Below are 12,358 nucleotides of genomic sequence, written 5' to 3'. Positions count from 1 at the left end.
GCACTGAAAATTGAAGTGAATCACACGCAGAAGTAGAAATTCAAACCAAACACTTGGAAATTAAACATCTCACTAATGAATAATGAGAGGCTTAAAAGGAAATCAAACTGGAAATCAAAAGATTCCTGGAAATGAACGAGAATGAAGACGCAAGTTACCAGAACTTATGGGACACATCAAAAGCAGTGTTAAGAGGAAAGTTTATAGCTCTACAAGAATTACTCTGGAAGGAAGAGCAAGACCACATAAGTAACCTAACTTCACAGCTTAAGAGCTTGAAGAATGATCAACAAACGGAGCCCAACCCAGACCATAATAGAACTTAGAGCAGAAATTAACAAGATGGAAGTCCAAAATACAATATGAATGATCAATGAAACCAATATCTGGTACTTTGAGAAAATAAACAAGATCTATAAACCTCTAGCAAGACTCACAAACAAAGGGAGAGAGAAAACCCTAATAAACCGAATCAGAAATGGAAAGGGGGACATCACAAGAGAAACTACATAAATTCAAAGGATCTTCAGAGATTACTTTGAGAATCTTTATGCCCTGAAACAAGAAAACCTTGAGGAAATGGACAAATTCCTGGATTCTTATAGCCTCCCGAGGCTGAAACAAGGAGACCCAGAGTACCTGAACAGACCTATCACCATCAAGTAAATTGAAAGAGTAATAAAAAGTCCCATCAAAAAGAAAAGTCCTGGCCTAGATGGATTCATGAGTGAATTCTTCCAAACCTTAAAAAAAGACCTACTCCCAATCCTGTTTAAGCTTTTTCAAGAAATTTAAGAAATAGTAACACAGTTTCTATGAGGCAAATATCACCCTCATACCAAAAGCTGACAGAGACACCACAAAACAGAGAATTACAGACCAATAAATCTGATGATTACAGATGCATAGACCCACAACAGTATACCAGCAAATAGAATCCAACAGCTCGGGGCTGGAGTGATAGCACAGCAGGTAGGGCGTTTCCCTTGCACGCGGCCAACCCGGGTTCGATTCCCAGCATCCCATATGGTCCCCTGAGCATGGCCAGGGGTAATTCCTTAGTGTAGAGCCAGGAGTGACCCCTGAGCATCTCTGGGTGTGACCCAAAAAGCAAAAAAAAGAACCCAACAACAGCTCATCAAAAAGATCATACACCATGACCAAGTAAGATTCATCCCAGGGATGCAAGGATGGTTTAACATTTGCAAGTCAAACAACACAATACACTGTATCAATAAAAAGAAAGATAAAAACCATATGATCATATCAATAGATCCATATAAGGCTTTTGACAAGATCCAGCACCCATTTATGATAAAAATGCTTAACAAAATGGGAGTCGAAAGAACTTTCCTCAATATAGTCAAAGTCATCTACCATAAACTCAAAGCAAGCAGTATTCTCAATGGGGAATAGGTTAGAGCCTTCTCTTTAAGATCATAAACAAGACAAGGTTTCCCACTCTCAACACTCCTGTTTAATATAGTATTGGAAGTACTTGCTATAGCACTTAGACAAGAAAAGGATTTTAAAGGCATCCAGATAAGAAAGGAAGATGTCAAGCTATCAATATTCGCAGATGATATGATACTCTACTTAGAAAGCCCTAAAGGCTCTACAGTAGATCTCCTAGAAATAATGAGTTTATATACCAGAGTGGCAGGTTACAAGTCAATACCCAAGAGACCATAGCTTTCCTATACTGAAAAAGAAGAGATTTTTTAAAAATCCCTTTCACAATAGTGCCTCAGAAAATTAAGTACCTTGGAATCAGCGTACCTAAAGATGTGAAGGACCTGTACGAAGAAAACTACAAACACTACTTAAAGAAATAAAAGAGGACTCTAGGAAATGGAGATACATCCCCTGATCATGAATTGGGAGGTTCATCATCTTCAAAATGGCAATACTCCCCGAAGTATTGTGAAGATTCAATGCAGTCCCTTATAAAGATATCCAGGACATTTTTCAAGTAGAAGAACACTCCTGAAATACGTATAGAGAAATAACCCCCCACTAAGAGTCAAAACAATTTTTGGGAAAAAATATAATGGGTGGCATCACCTTCCCAAACTTTAAACTGTACTGCAATCAATAGTAATTAAAACAGCATGGTATTGGAATAGAAACAGACCCGCAGACCAATGGAATAGGGTTGAATATCCTTTCACACATGGTCAAATATATGATCATCTAATCTTTGATAAGGGAACAAGAAATATAAAGTAGAGCAAGGAAAGCCTCTTCAACAAGTGGTGCTGGAAAAACTGGACAGCTGCATGCAAAAGAATGAACTTGACCTCTGTCTAATGCCAAGCACAAAAGTCAGGTTAAAATGGGTTAAAGACCTCAATATTAGGCCTGAATCTATAAGGAACATACAGGAAAATGTAGGCAGAACACTCCATGATATTGAATCCAAAGGCATTTTCAGGGATTAAACACAACTGACCAAGCAAATGGAAACAAATATCAACCAACGAGACTACATTAAACTACAAAACTTCTACACTTCAAAGAGAGTGACAAAAATACAGAAAGAGCCCACACAATGGGGAAAAACATTTACCCAATGCTCATCAGATAGGGGCTTAATATCTAGGATATATAAGACACCGGTAGAACTTCACAAGAAAAAAAAAACCTCTAACCCCATCAAAAAATGGGGAAAGGGACCCTCTGCGCCTAAAGACTTTGATTCCAGAGGCCTAACCCATTTTGGCACCTAGAGCAGCTTCTTTCAGCAATGCACTGGGACTGCGAGCTGGGCTACAACTCTGCTCTGCCCGGGCATGGATCTTTCCTCTCCACCCTGTTTCTCTGCATGGAAAATGGCAGCGGCAGCAATATCCACGTGGCACGAATCACCTTCTAAGACTCCTAACCCAGAGGTATACGGTTTTTAAACTTTGGGGCTCCTAGGGAATCATGGGAAGTGGGTGTTATGCCATGCCCTCAGCCCAGATAAATCCGGAGCTGCTGAGAGCGAAACGGACCCTCTGCACCTAAAGACTTTGATTCCAGAGGCCTAACCCATTTTAGCATCCAGAGCAGCTTCTTACAGCAATGCTGTAAGCTGGACTATGCAATTTCTGGCAGAATTTTCCCTGGACTTTATACAGAAAACCAACTTAACATCTCTTAATTGTCAGCAATGTGAAATGGCTCCTTTTTAGCAAGTTTGACTTTGGGTGGAAACTCCAAACAACAACTGAGTTTTTTGGTTGAAAATTGAAGGTAATCAAAGTAGCAGCTATTTCCCTAGACTGTGAACTAAGCAATAGCCCCACGCCGGCCGAGAAAGAGAAAATATTCCTCTTTCCCTTTTGTTTCCCATTTTCGAGGAGAAACACGGCATGGTATCCACTATACTATGAGGTGTGGGAAGGGGGAGGAGGAGGGAAAAAAAGGAAAAGGGAAAAGGAAAAAAAATAGTTATGTACTTGGAGCAGTGGGGCTACATATCTCTTCATTCTAAGCAATGGAAAGCTAATTATCAAATGCTTCCTTGGTAGGAGGGCTGTCTTTCTTGGGGGGAAACTCCAACAACAATAGTGAGTTTTGTGTTGAAATATGGAATGTAATCATGGTAAAGATAAAATGACGTGAAATTCATCAGTTATGCAGTTGGGGGTGAGGGGCGGAAGCGGGAGGTATACTGGGGTTTTTGGTGGTGGAATATGGCACTGGTGAAGGGATGGGTGTTTGAATATTGTATAACTGAAACATAAGCCTGAGGACTTTGTAACTTTCCACATGGTGATTCAATAAAAAAATTTAAAAAAAGAATGTAAAAAATGACATTTAAAAAGCAAAAAAATGGGTAGAAGAAATGAACAGAAATTTTCTCAAAAGAGAAATTCAAATGGTCAAAAAGCTCATGAAAAATGCTCTACCTAGCTAATCATCAGGGAGATGCAAATCAAAATACCAATGAAGTATCATCTTATACCACAGAAACTGGCACACATAAATAAGAACAAGAACAACCAGTAGTTCATTCAAAAGAACAAAATCAACCAGTGCTGGCATGTAAGCGGGGAAATGGGACACTCTTTCAATGTTGGGGAATGCCGAATGGTCCAGCCTTTCTGGAAAACAATGTGGACATTTCTTTAAAAGCTAGAAATTGAGCTTCTACATGACCCTGCAATACCACTACTGGGAATATACCTCGAGGCCGCAAAAAAAAAACAAAGTAGAAATGACATCTGTACCTATATGTTCATCGCAGCACTGTTCACAATAGCCGGAATTTGGAAACACCCCAAGTGCCCCAGAACAGATGACTGGTTAAAGAAACTTTAGTACATCTATACAATGGAATACTATGCAGCTGTAAGTAGAGATGAAGTCATAAAATTTGTTTATAAGTGGATGGACATGGAGAGCATCATGCTAAGAGAAATTAGTCAGAAAGAAAGGGACATACATAGGAAGAATATATTCATTTGTGGAATATTACATAACATAATTTGAGATGGACACCCAAGGTTAGTAGACACAAGGGCCAGGAATATTTTCTCATAGTTGGAAGCCTGTCTCATGAGCTGGGGAAGAAAGCAGCTGAAATAAAGAATGGATCACTAAATCAATGATGGTTGGAGTAATTGTTCCGGATGGGAGATGTGTGTGCTGATAGTAGTTAAAGGACCAAACATGATAACCTCTCCGTATCTCTATGGCAGACCATAATGCCCAAAAATAGAGAGAGAGTATGTGGAAATTGTCTGCCTTGGAGGCAAGAGGAGGATTTAAAAGTGGTGGTATACTGGGGACATTGGTGGTGGAGAATGTGCACTGCTGGAAGGATGGGTGTTTGAACACTGCATGATTTAAACTCAAACATGAAAGTTTGTAACTGTATCTCACAGTGATTCAATAATTTAAAAAAATAAAATAAAATAAAGAACAACCAGTGCTGGCACAGATGCAGGGAGAAAGGGTCTCTGATTTATTGTTTGTGGTAATGTCAGCTGGTCCAGCCTTTTGGAAAACAATATGGAAACATCCCTCCAAAACCTGGAGAATAAGCTTCCATATGACCCAGCAATACCACTTCTGGGAATATATCCCAGAGATGGAAAAGAAAAAACAGTAAAAATTATACCTGCACTTGTATGTTTTTGCAGTACTGTTTACAATAGCCAGAATCTGGAAAAAAACTAATTGCTCAAGAACAGATGACTGGTTAAAGAAACTCTGATACATCTACACATCGGAATACTAGGCAACTGTTAGAAGAGATGAAATCAAGAAATTTGCATAAAAGTGGATAGACATGGAGAGTATCATGCTAAGTGAAATGAGTCAGAGAGAGGACGACAGACATAGAATGATTGCACTCATTTCTGAAATGTAAATTAGCATAATATGAGACTAACATCTAACGACAGTAGAGATAAGAGCCAGGAGTATCACACCACAGTTTGAAAGCCAGCCCAACTCGGTGGGGGAAAAGGCAGTTAGGATGGAGAAGTAAGCACTAAGTAAATGATTGGAGGGATTGCCCAGGATGAGAGATGTGTGCTAAAGGTAGACCAAGGATGATGGCCTCTTAGTATCTGTATTGCAAATCATAACGCCCAAAATTAGAGAAAGAGCAAGAAGGATTTTACCTGCCACAGAGGCAGGGAGTGGAATGGGGTGGAGGTTGTGGGAAAGACACAAGGAACAATGTTGGTGAAAAATGTGCACTGGTGGAGTAATGGGTGCTCGAACATTGTATGACTGAAAAGTAATCATGCAAGTTTGTAACTTTATCTCACGGTGATCCAATAAAACTTACTAAAAAATAAGAGAAAGAAAACTAAGATAACCCAAAAGGAGGAATCATATGAAACCTAAATAAAAGGAAGATATCCAATTTTATGTAGTTATAATACTTACTGTTATAAAAATAGTCATATTCCTCATTGATCTACATATTTGGCTCTATCACTATTAAAATCCCAGCAAATCCTTTCGATAAGTTCATAAGCTATCCTAAAATTCATACATAAATCCAACATATGCACAATAGTCAAAATAATCTAGAATAACAATAAAGTTGGTGGCCTTCTACTTTCCAATTTCAAAACTTACTATTTAGGTATTACAATCAATCTAGTATAGTATTAAAATAGTACAAAAATATAGATCAATGAAATAAAATGAAGAGCTTAAAACCAAGACCCCACACTTATGATCTTTTGATTCTGGCAATGATGTCATTAACATTCAATGAGGAAAAAATGTTCCTTTCAACAAGTGATGATTGCAATAACCACCTGCAAAGGCATAAAACTGTACCCTTAATCTAACATAATATCTAAAAATTACCTTGAAATACATCAAAAAACCTGTATGTAAGTGGTATAACTATAAAACCCTTAGAAATGAAGTAAACTAGAACTCAGTAATAAATATGAGGATGAAAGTATAAATTAGTGTAGCTACTTTGGAAAACACACTGGCAGTTTTACAAAAGATTAAACAGTAGTAAACCATTTATTAAATACTTCTATTCTTATTCATATATCCAAAGAAATTTTTAAGACGTACACATAAATATCTGTGCATGAGGGGCTGTGGGTAGAGGGTTTGCCTTGCATGCGGCTGACCCGGGTTCGATTCCCAGCATCCCATATGGTCCCCCGAGCACTGCCAGGAGTAATTCCTGAGTGCATGAGTCAGGAGTAACCCCTATGCATCGCCAAGTGTGACTCAAAAAAGCAAAAAAAATCATTGCATGAATGTTCACAATATAATATCCATTTATATTATATTTATTATATTTAAATAAATATTATATTTATCATATTATATTATATTTATATATTTATTTTATAATATTTATTCAATATAAATAGTCATAATAGCCAAAACTTGAAAACAAATCAAATGTTCAATAAATGAATTAATAAACAAAATGAATATGACCTTTCCATGGAACACAATAAAAAGGAATTAAGTGCTGATAATTACTACAAAGATGATAAAACTACTTTTTCCCTTTCGGAGAAGTCCACACTCTCTCATGAATGTATATGTGTCTCTCCCCCCTCACATTTCTCTAAGTAAATCTTTAAAAATAACTATTTTTGCTTAACTAAAAATTGATGTACATTAAAAGAATGCTAATGAAAGAAGCTATCATAAAAGAGCACTTCTTGTATGATTTTATTAATTTGAAATGTCCAGAATAGGGAAATCTCTAGAGATAAAAAGTAGATTAGTGATTGTTAGGACTGACTCAGAAGAAATGGGAATGACTAATAATTTGAGACAGCTTCTTATTGAAATAATAGCACTGTGGCACTGTCTTCCTGTTGTTCATCGATTTACTCGAATGGGCACCAGTAACATCTCCATTGTGAGACTTGTTGTTATTGTTTTTGGCATATTGAATACACCACGGGTAACTTGCCAGGCTCTGCTGTGCGGATGGGATACTCTCAGTAGCTTGCCGGGCTCTCCGAGAGAGACGGAGGACTCAAACCCAGGTTGGCCGCATGTAAGGCCAACACCCTACCTGCTATGCTATAGCTCCAGTTCACTGAGATAATAAATTAGTTTAGTTTTGTTTAGTTTAGTTTAGTTCAGTTTAGTTTAGTTTAGTTGTTTTTTTTTTCCAGGCCATACCATACCCAACAATGCTCAGGGGGTTATCTTGACTGTGCATTCTGGCAGTACTCCTGGCTGTGCTCAGGGCACCAAATGGGATGGCAGATTTAGAACCCAGATCAGCCACGTGCAAGGCAAGCACCCTCCTCAACTGTACTAGTACTCCAGCCACAATAAAAATTTGTTAATCAGGGGCTGGAGCGATAGTATAGAGGGTAGGGAGTTTGCCTTGCACTCAGCCAACCCGGGTTCGATTCCCAGCATCCCATTTGGTCCCCCAAGCACCGCCAGAACTAATTCCTGAATGCAAAGCCAGGAGTAACACCTGTGCACCACCAAGTACCAAGTGTGACCAAAAAATATGTTAAGATTGTGAAGATTGTAAAACTTCTGTGAATATGCTTAAACTGTTTAATTGTGCACCCTAAATGTGTAAATTTTATAACATCTGAATTGTATACTAACAAACATATTAAAAAATAAAATAATAGGGGCTGGAGCGATAGTACAGCGGGTAGGGCGTTTGCCTTGCACGCGGCCGACCCGGGTTCGATCCCCGGCATCCCATATGGTCCCCCAAGCACCGCCAGGAGTAATTCCTGAGTGCAAAGCCAGGAGTGACCCCTGAGCATTGCTGGGTGTGACCCAAAAAGCAAAAAAAAAAAAATAATAAAATAAAATAAAATAATAAAACCGCATTAGATTTTTTAATGCAGGAGTACTGATTTTTATTCAGCCATTGATTTTTCTGATTGAATTGGAAATGAGCTTCACATTGTTTTTTTTAATTTTAATTGCGTATCCAAGAGATAGACCATTACAAAACTGTTCATAATTGGATTTCAGTCATACAATGATCCATCACCCATCCCTCCACCAATGTCCCATCACCAATGTCCCCAGTTTCCCTACCACCATCCCACAAGACCCCACTCTCCCACCCCCAGCCTCGCCCATCGGAGGCAGTTCCCTTCTTGCTCTCTCTCTTTTTCCTTCTGTGCATTACAGTTTGCCATACAGGTGCCAATAGGTCATGGTGTTTCTTCAGGGCATTTGGTATTTTTATCAGATAGTAAGGCTAGACTATCTTTTCAATTGGGGGGCCACTTTGGGGTGTGGATGTGACTGTTGAAGCTTCTGGAAGTAAAGGGAGGTGAGGGCTGGTAGTCTATCCCAAGAAAGCCTGGAGATTTCAGTCACAAAACCCACATACCCAAATTTTCAGTAGAGTATATTCTGGTGTAATGGACTGGAGCACAGGGGGTAGGGCATTTGCCTTGCATGCAGCTGACCCGGGTTCAATTCCTCCATCCCTCTCAGAGAGCCCAGCAAGCTACCAAGAGTATCCCACCTGCATGGCAGAGCCTGGCAAACTACCCATGATGTATTCGATGTGCCAAAAACAGTAAGAACAAGTCTCACAATGGGGACATTACTGGTGCCCACTCGAGCAAATTAAGCTTCTCTAGGTATAGTAACATATCATCTGAGAATAGTGAGAGCTTGATTTCTGCCTTTCCTATCTGGATGCCCTTATTGTCTTTTTCTTGCCTAATTGCTATTGCAAGTACTTCCAGTACTATATTGAACAAAAGTGGTGAAAGTGGGCATCCTTGTCCCTGATCTTAGAGGGAAGGCCCTTAGTTTTCCTTTATTGAGAATAATGCTTGCCATGGATTTGTGGTAGATGGCTTTGACTACTTTGAGGAAAGTTCCTTCTAAGACCATTTTGGTGAGAGTTTTCAACATAAATGGGAACATCTAATCTTTGATAAGGAAGCAAGAAATGTGAAGCGGAGCAAAGAAATGTTCTTTAACAAATGGAGCTGGCATAACTGGACAACCACATGCAAAAATATGGGTTTAGACCTCGACCTAACACCATGCCCAAAACTCAGATCAAAATGGATTAAATACCTCAACAGCAGACCACAGCCCATAAATTACATGGAATACAAGGTTGGCATAACCCTCCACGACATTGAAGCTAATGGTATATTCAAAGATGATATGCCACTGACCAACCAAGTGAAAACTAAGATAAACAAATGGGACTATATTAAACTAAGAAGCTTCTGCACCGCAAAAGATACAGTGAGTGAAATACAAAGATAATCTACAGAATGGGAAAGAATATTCACCCAATACCCATCTGATAAGGGGTTGATATCAAGGTTTTACAAGGCACTGGTTGGAATCTGCAAAAAGAAAACGTCCAACCCCATCAAAAAATGGGGCAATGAAATGAACAGAAACTTTCTCAAGGAAGAAATATGAATGGCAAAAAAGGCACATAAAAATGCTCTTCATCACTAATCATCAGGGAGATGCAGTTCAAAACAACAATGAGATACCACCTCACACCACAGAGACTGGCACACATCTAAAAGGACAAAAGCAACTGCTGTTGGCGTGGGTGTGGGGAGAAAAGGACCCTCCTACACTGTGGTGGGAATGCCGACTGATTCAGCCCTTTTGGAAAACAATATGGACGCTCCTCAAAAAATTAGAAATTGAGTTCCCATTGGACACAGCAATACCACTCCTTGGAATATATCCCAGAGAGGCAGAAAGTATAGTTGAAATGACATCTGCACTCGAATGTTCATTGCAGCACTGTTTAGCCAGAATCTGGAAAAAACCTGAGTGCCCGAGAACAGATGACTAGTTAAAGAAACTTTGGTACATCTACCAATGGAATACTATGTTGCTATTAGAAAAGATGAAGTCATGACCTTTTATGATCCACTTATGAAGTCATAAGTAGATCAACATGGAAAGTATCATGCTAGGTGAAATGAGTCAGAAAGAGAGGGACAGACATAGAAAGATTGCACTCATCTGTGGAATATAAAGTAACAAGATGGCAGACTGGCACCCAAGAATAGTAGATATAAGTACCAGGAGGTAGGCTTGATCACACACTCTGGAGAAGGGGGCAGCTCAGATAGAGAAGGAAACACCAGGTAAATTGTGGTTCGAGGACCCGCTCGGGATGGGAGATGTGCGCTGAAAACAGATGATAGACCAAACACGATGGCCACTCAGTGCCTCTATTTCAATCCACAACACCCAAAAGGAGAGAGAGAACAAAAGGGAATTCCCTACCACAGAGGTGGTGTGGGGTGGGGAGTTGGGGTGCGGAGGTAGGAGGTATACTGTGATCATTGATGGTGGAGAATGGGCACTGGTGGAGGGATGGGTACTCGAGCATTGTATGACTGAAACACAAGCACGAAAAGTTGTAAGTCTGTAAAATAAAATAAAATAAAGACAAAAGGTACTCAAGAGACCATGTTTAGTGCCAGGGATCAAACCCAGTTCGGTCAAGTGCAAGGTAAGTGCCCTACCTACTGTAGTATTCTCTCTTATCCCAGTAATAGGCTTTTTCACAAACATCAATGTGGACATGGAGTGTATTTTCCTGAGTGAAATGAGTCAGAAAAACAGGGACAGACATAGAATCCTTGGACTAATTTGTGGGATATAAAAACAACGTAGTAGGAGACTAATATCAAAGCACAGTAGAAACAGGGGCCAGGGGGACCGGTTCATGGTTGAAAGCTTGCCACAAATAGGGCGTGGGGGTGTGAAGGGAAGTTAGGATAGAGAAGAGACCACCATGACAATAATAGTTAGAAATTATCACTCTGGATAAGAACTGAGTGCTGAAAGTAGTTAAAGGGAAATGCATGATAAACTTTCAATACCTGTATTGCAAACCATAATGCCCCAAAAGAGAGAAATAGGCAGGTTGACAGAGATGGGCGTGGAGAGAAGGACATTGGTGGTAGGAAATGTACATTTGTGAAGTAACTGGACTGTTAGAACATTATATGAATGACACCCATTAATGAACAGCTTTGTAACTTTGTACCTCAAGGTAATTCAATTTAGAAAAAAAGAGAAAAATCAATGAATTGGGCTAGAGAAATAGCACAATGGGCTAGAGTGCATCTTTCGCATGAAGGAGACACATCTTTGATTCCAAGTATTCATGGTTCTCTGAACACCATCAAAAGTGAGCCCTGAGAACAAAAACAGGAGTAACCTTTGAGCACCACTGGATGACGTTCCAAAACAAAAAAGAAACCTTAAATGTCAACAAGTGGCCCAAAACATTTTCAAATAAGAAGACTCGTTTGAGACAAATAATTTAGAAAGACTGTGAATATGAGTCATAAGCAGAGACAGATGTTTCTCTACACCATAAATTAATGACGGACTTACATGAATGATTGAAAATGTATACCAGTCTTTCTAACTTCATGTTCACCCACACAGATACCAATCACCATTTGTAATGTTATCTTTAGATATAAAAAGCGTCTAAAAAGGTCAAATATACCAGCAGATAAGTGGTATGGTATCTTTCTTACAGAAGTTTTAGCTCACTACTTTTTGCATTTACGTATAAAAATGCCCCATTACAGGGCCCTGGTGACTATGATACCACTGTCTCTACTTGGTAAGAAAACACTTTGAAGATTTTCCTGTCCAGAAGAATCTTCTGCATAATAGACTGGGATTCAATGACACTTCTCTGCATTAATCTGACATATAATTGCTCCAGACTCTGGAAAATAAAAGCACAGAACACAATGCAATGATGAGAATAACCAGTGGTTACTCATGTAATGAGTTACTAAAATTGCAACAACAAAAAATCAATAGTAACTTACAACCACAGTAGTTTGAAAATAATCATCAGCGATCAAAGCATTTCCAAAATCTGCCCACACTTTTCCTGTTT

This window comes from Sorex araneus, chromosome X (assembly GCF_027595985.1).
Source record: "Sorex araneus isolate mSorAra2 chromosome X, mSorAra2.pri, whole genome shotgun sequence".
Classification (NCBI taxonomy): Eukaryota; Metazoa; Chordata; class Mammalia; order Eulipotyphla; family Soricidae; genus Sorex; species Sorex araneus.
The sequence above is the reverse complement of the archived record's forward strand: the minus strand, read 5'-3'. Positions refer to the sequence as shown.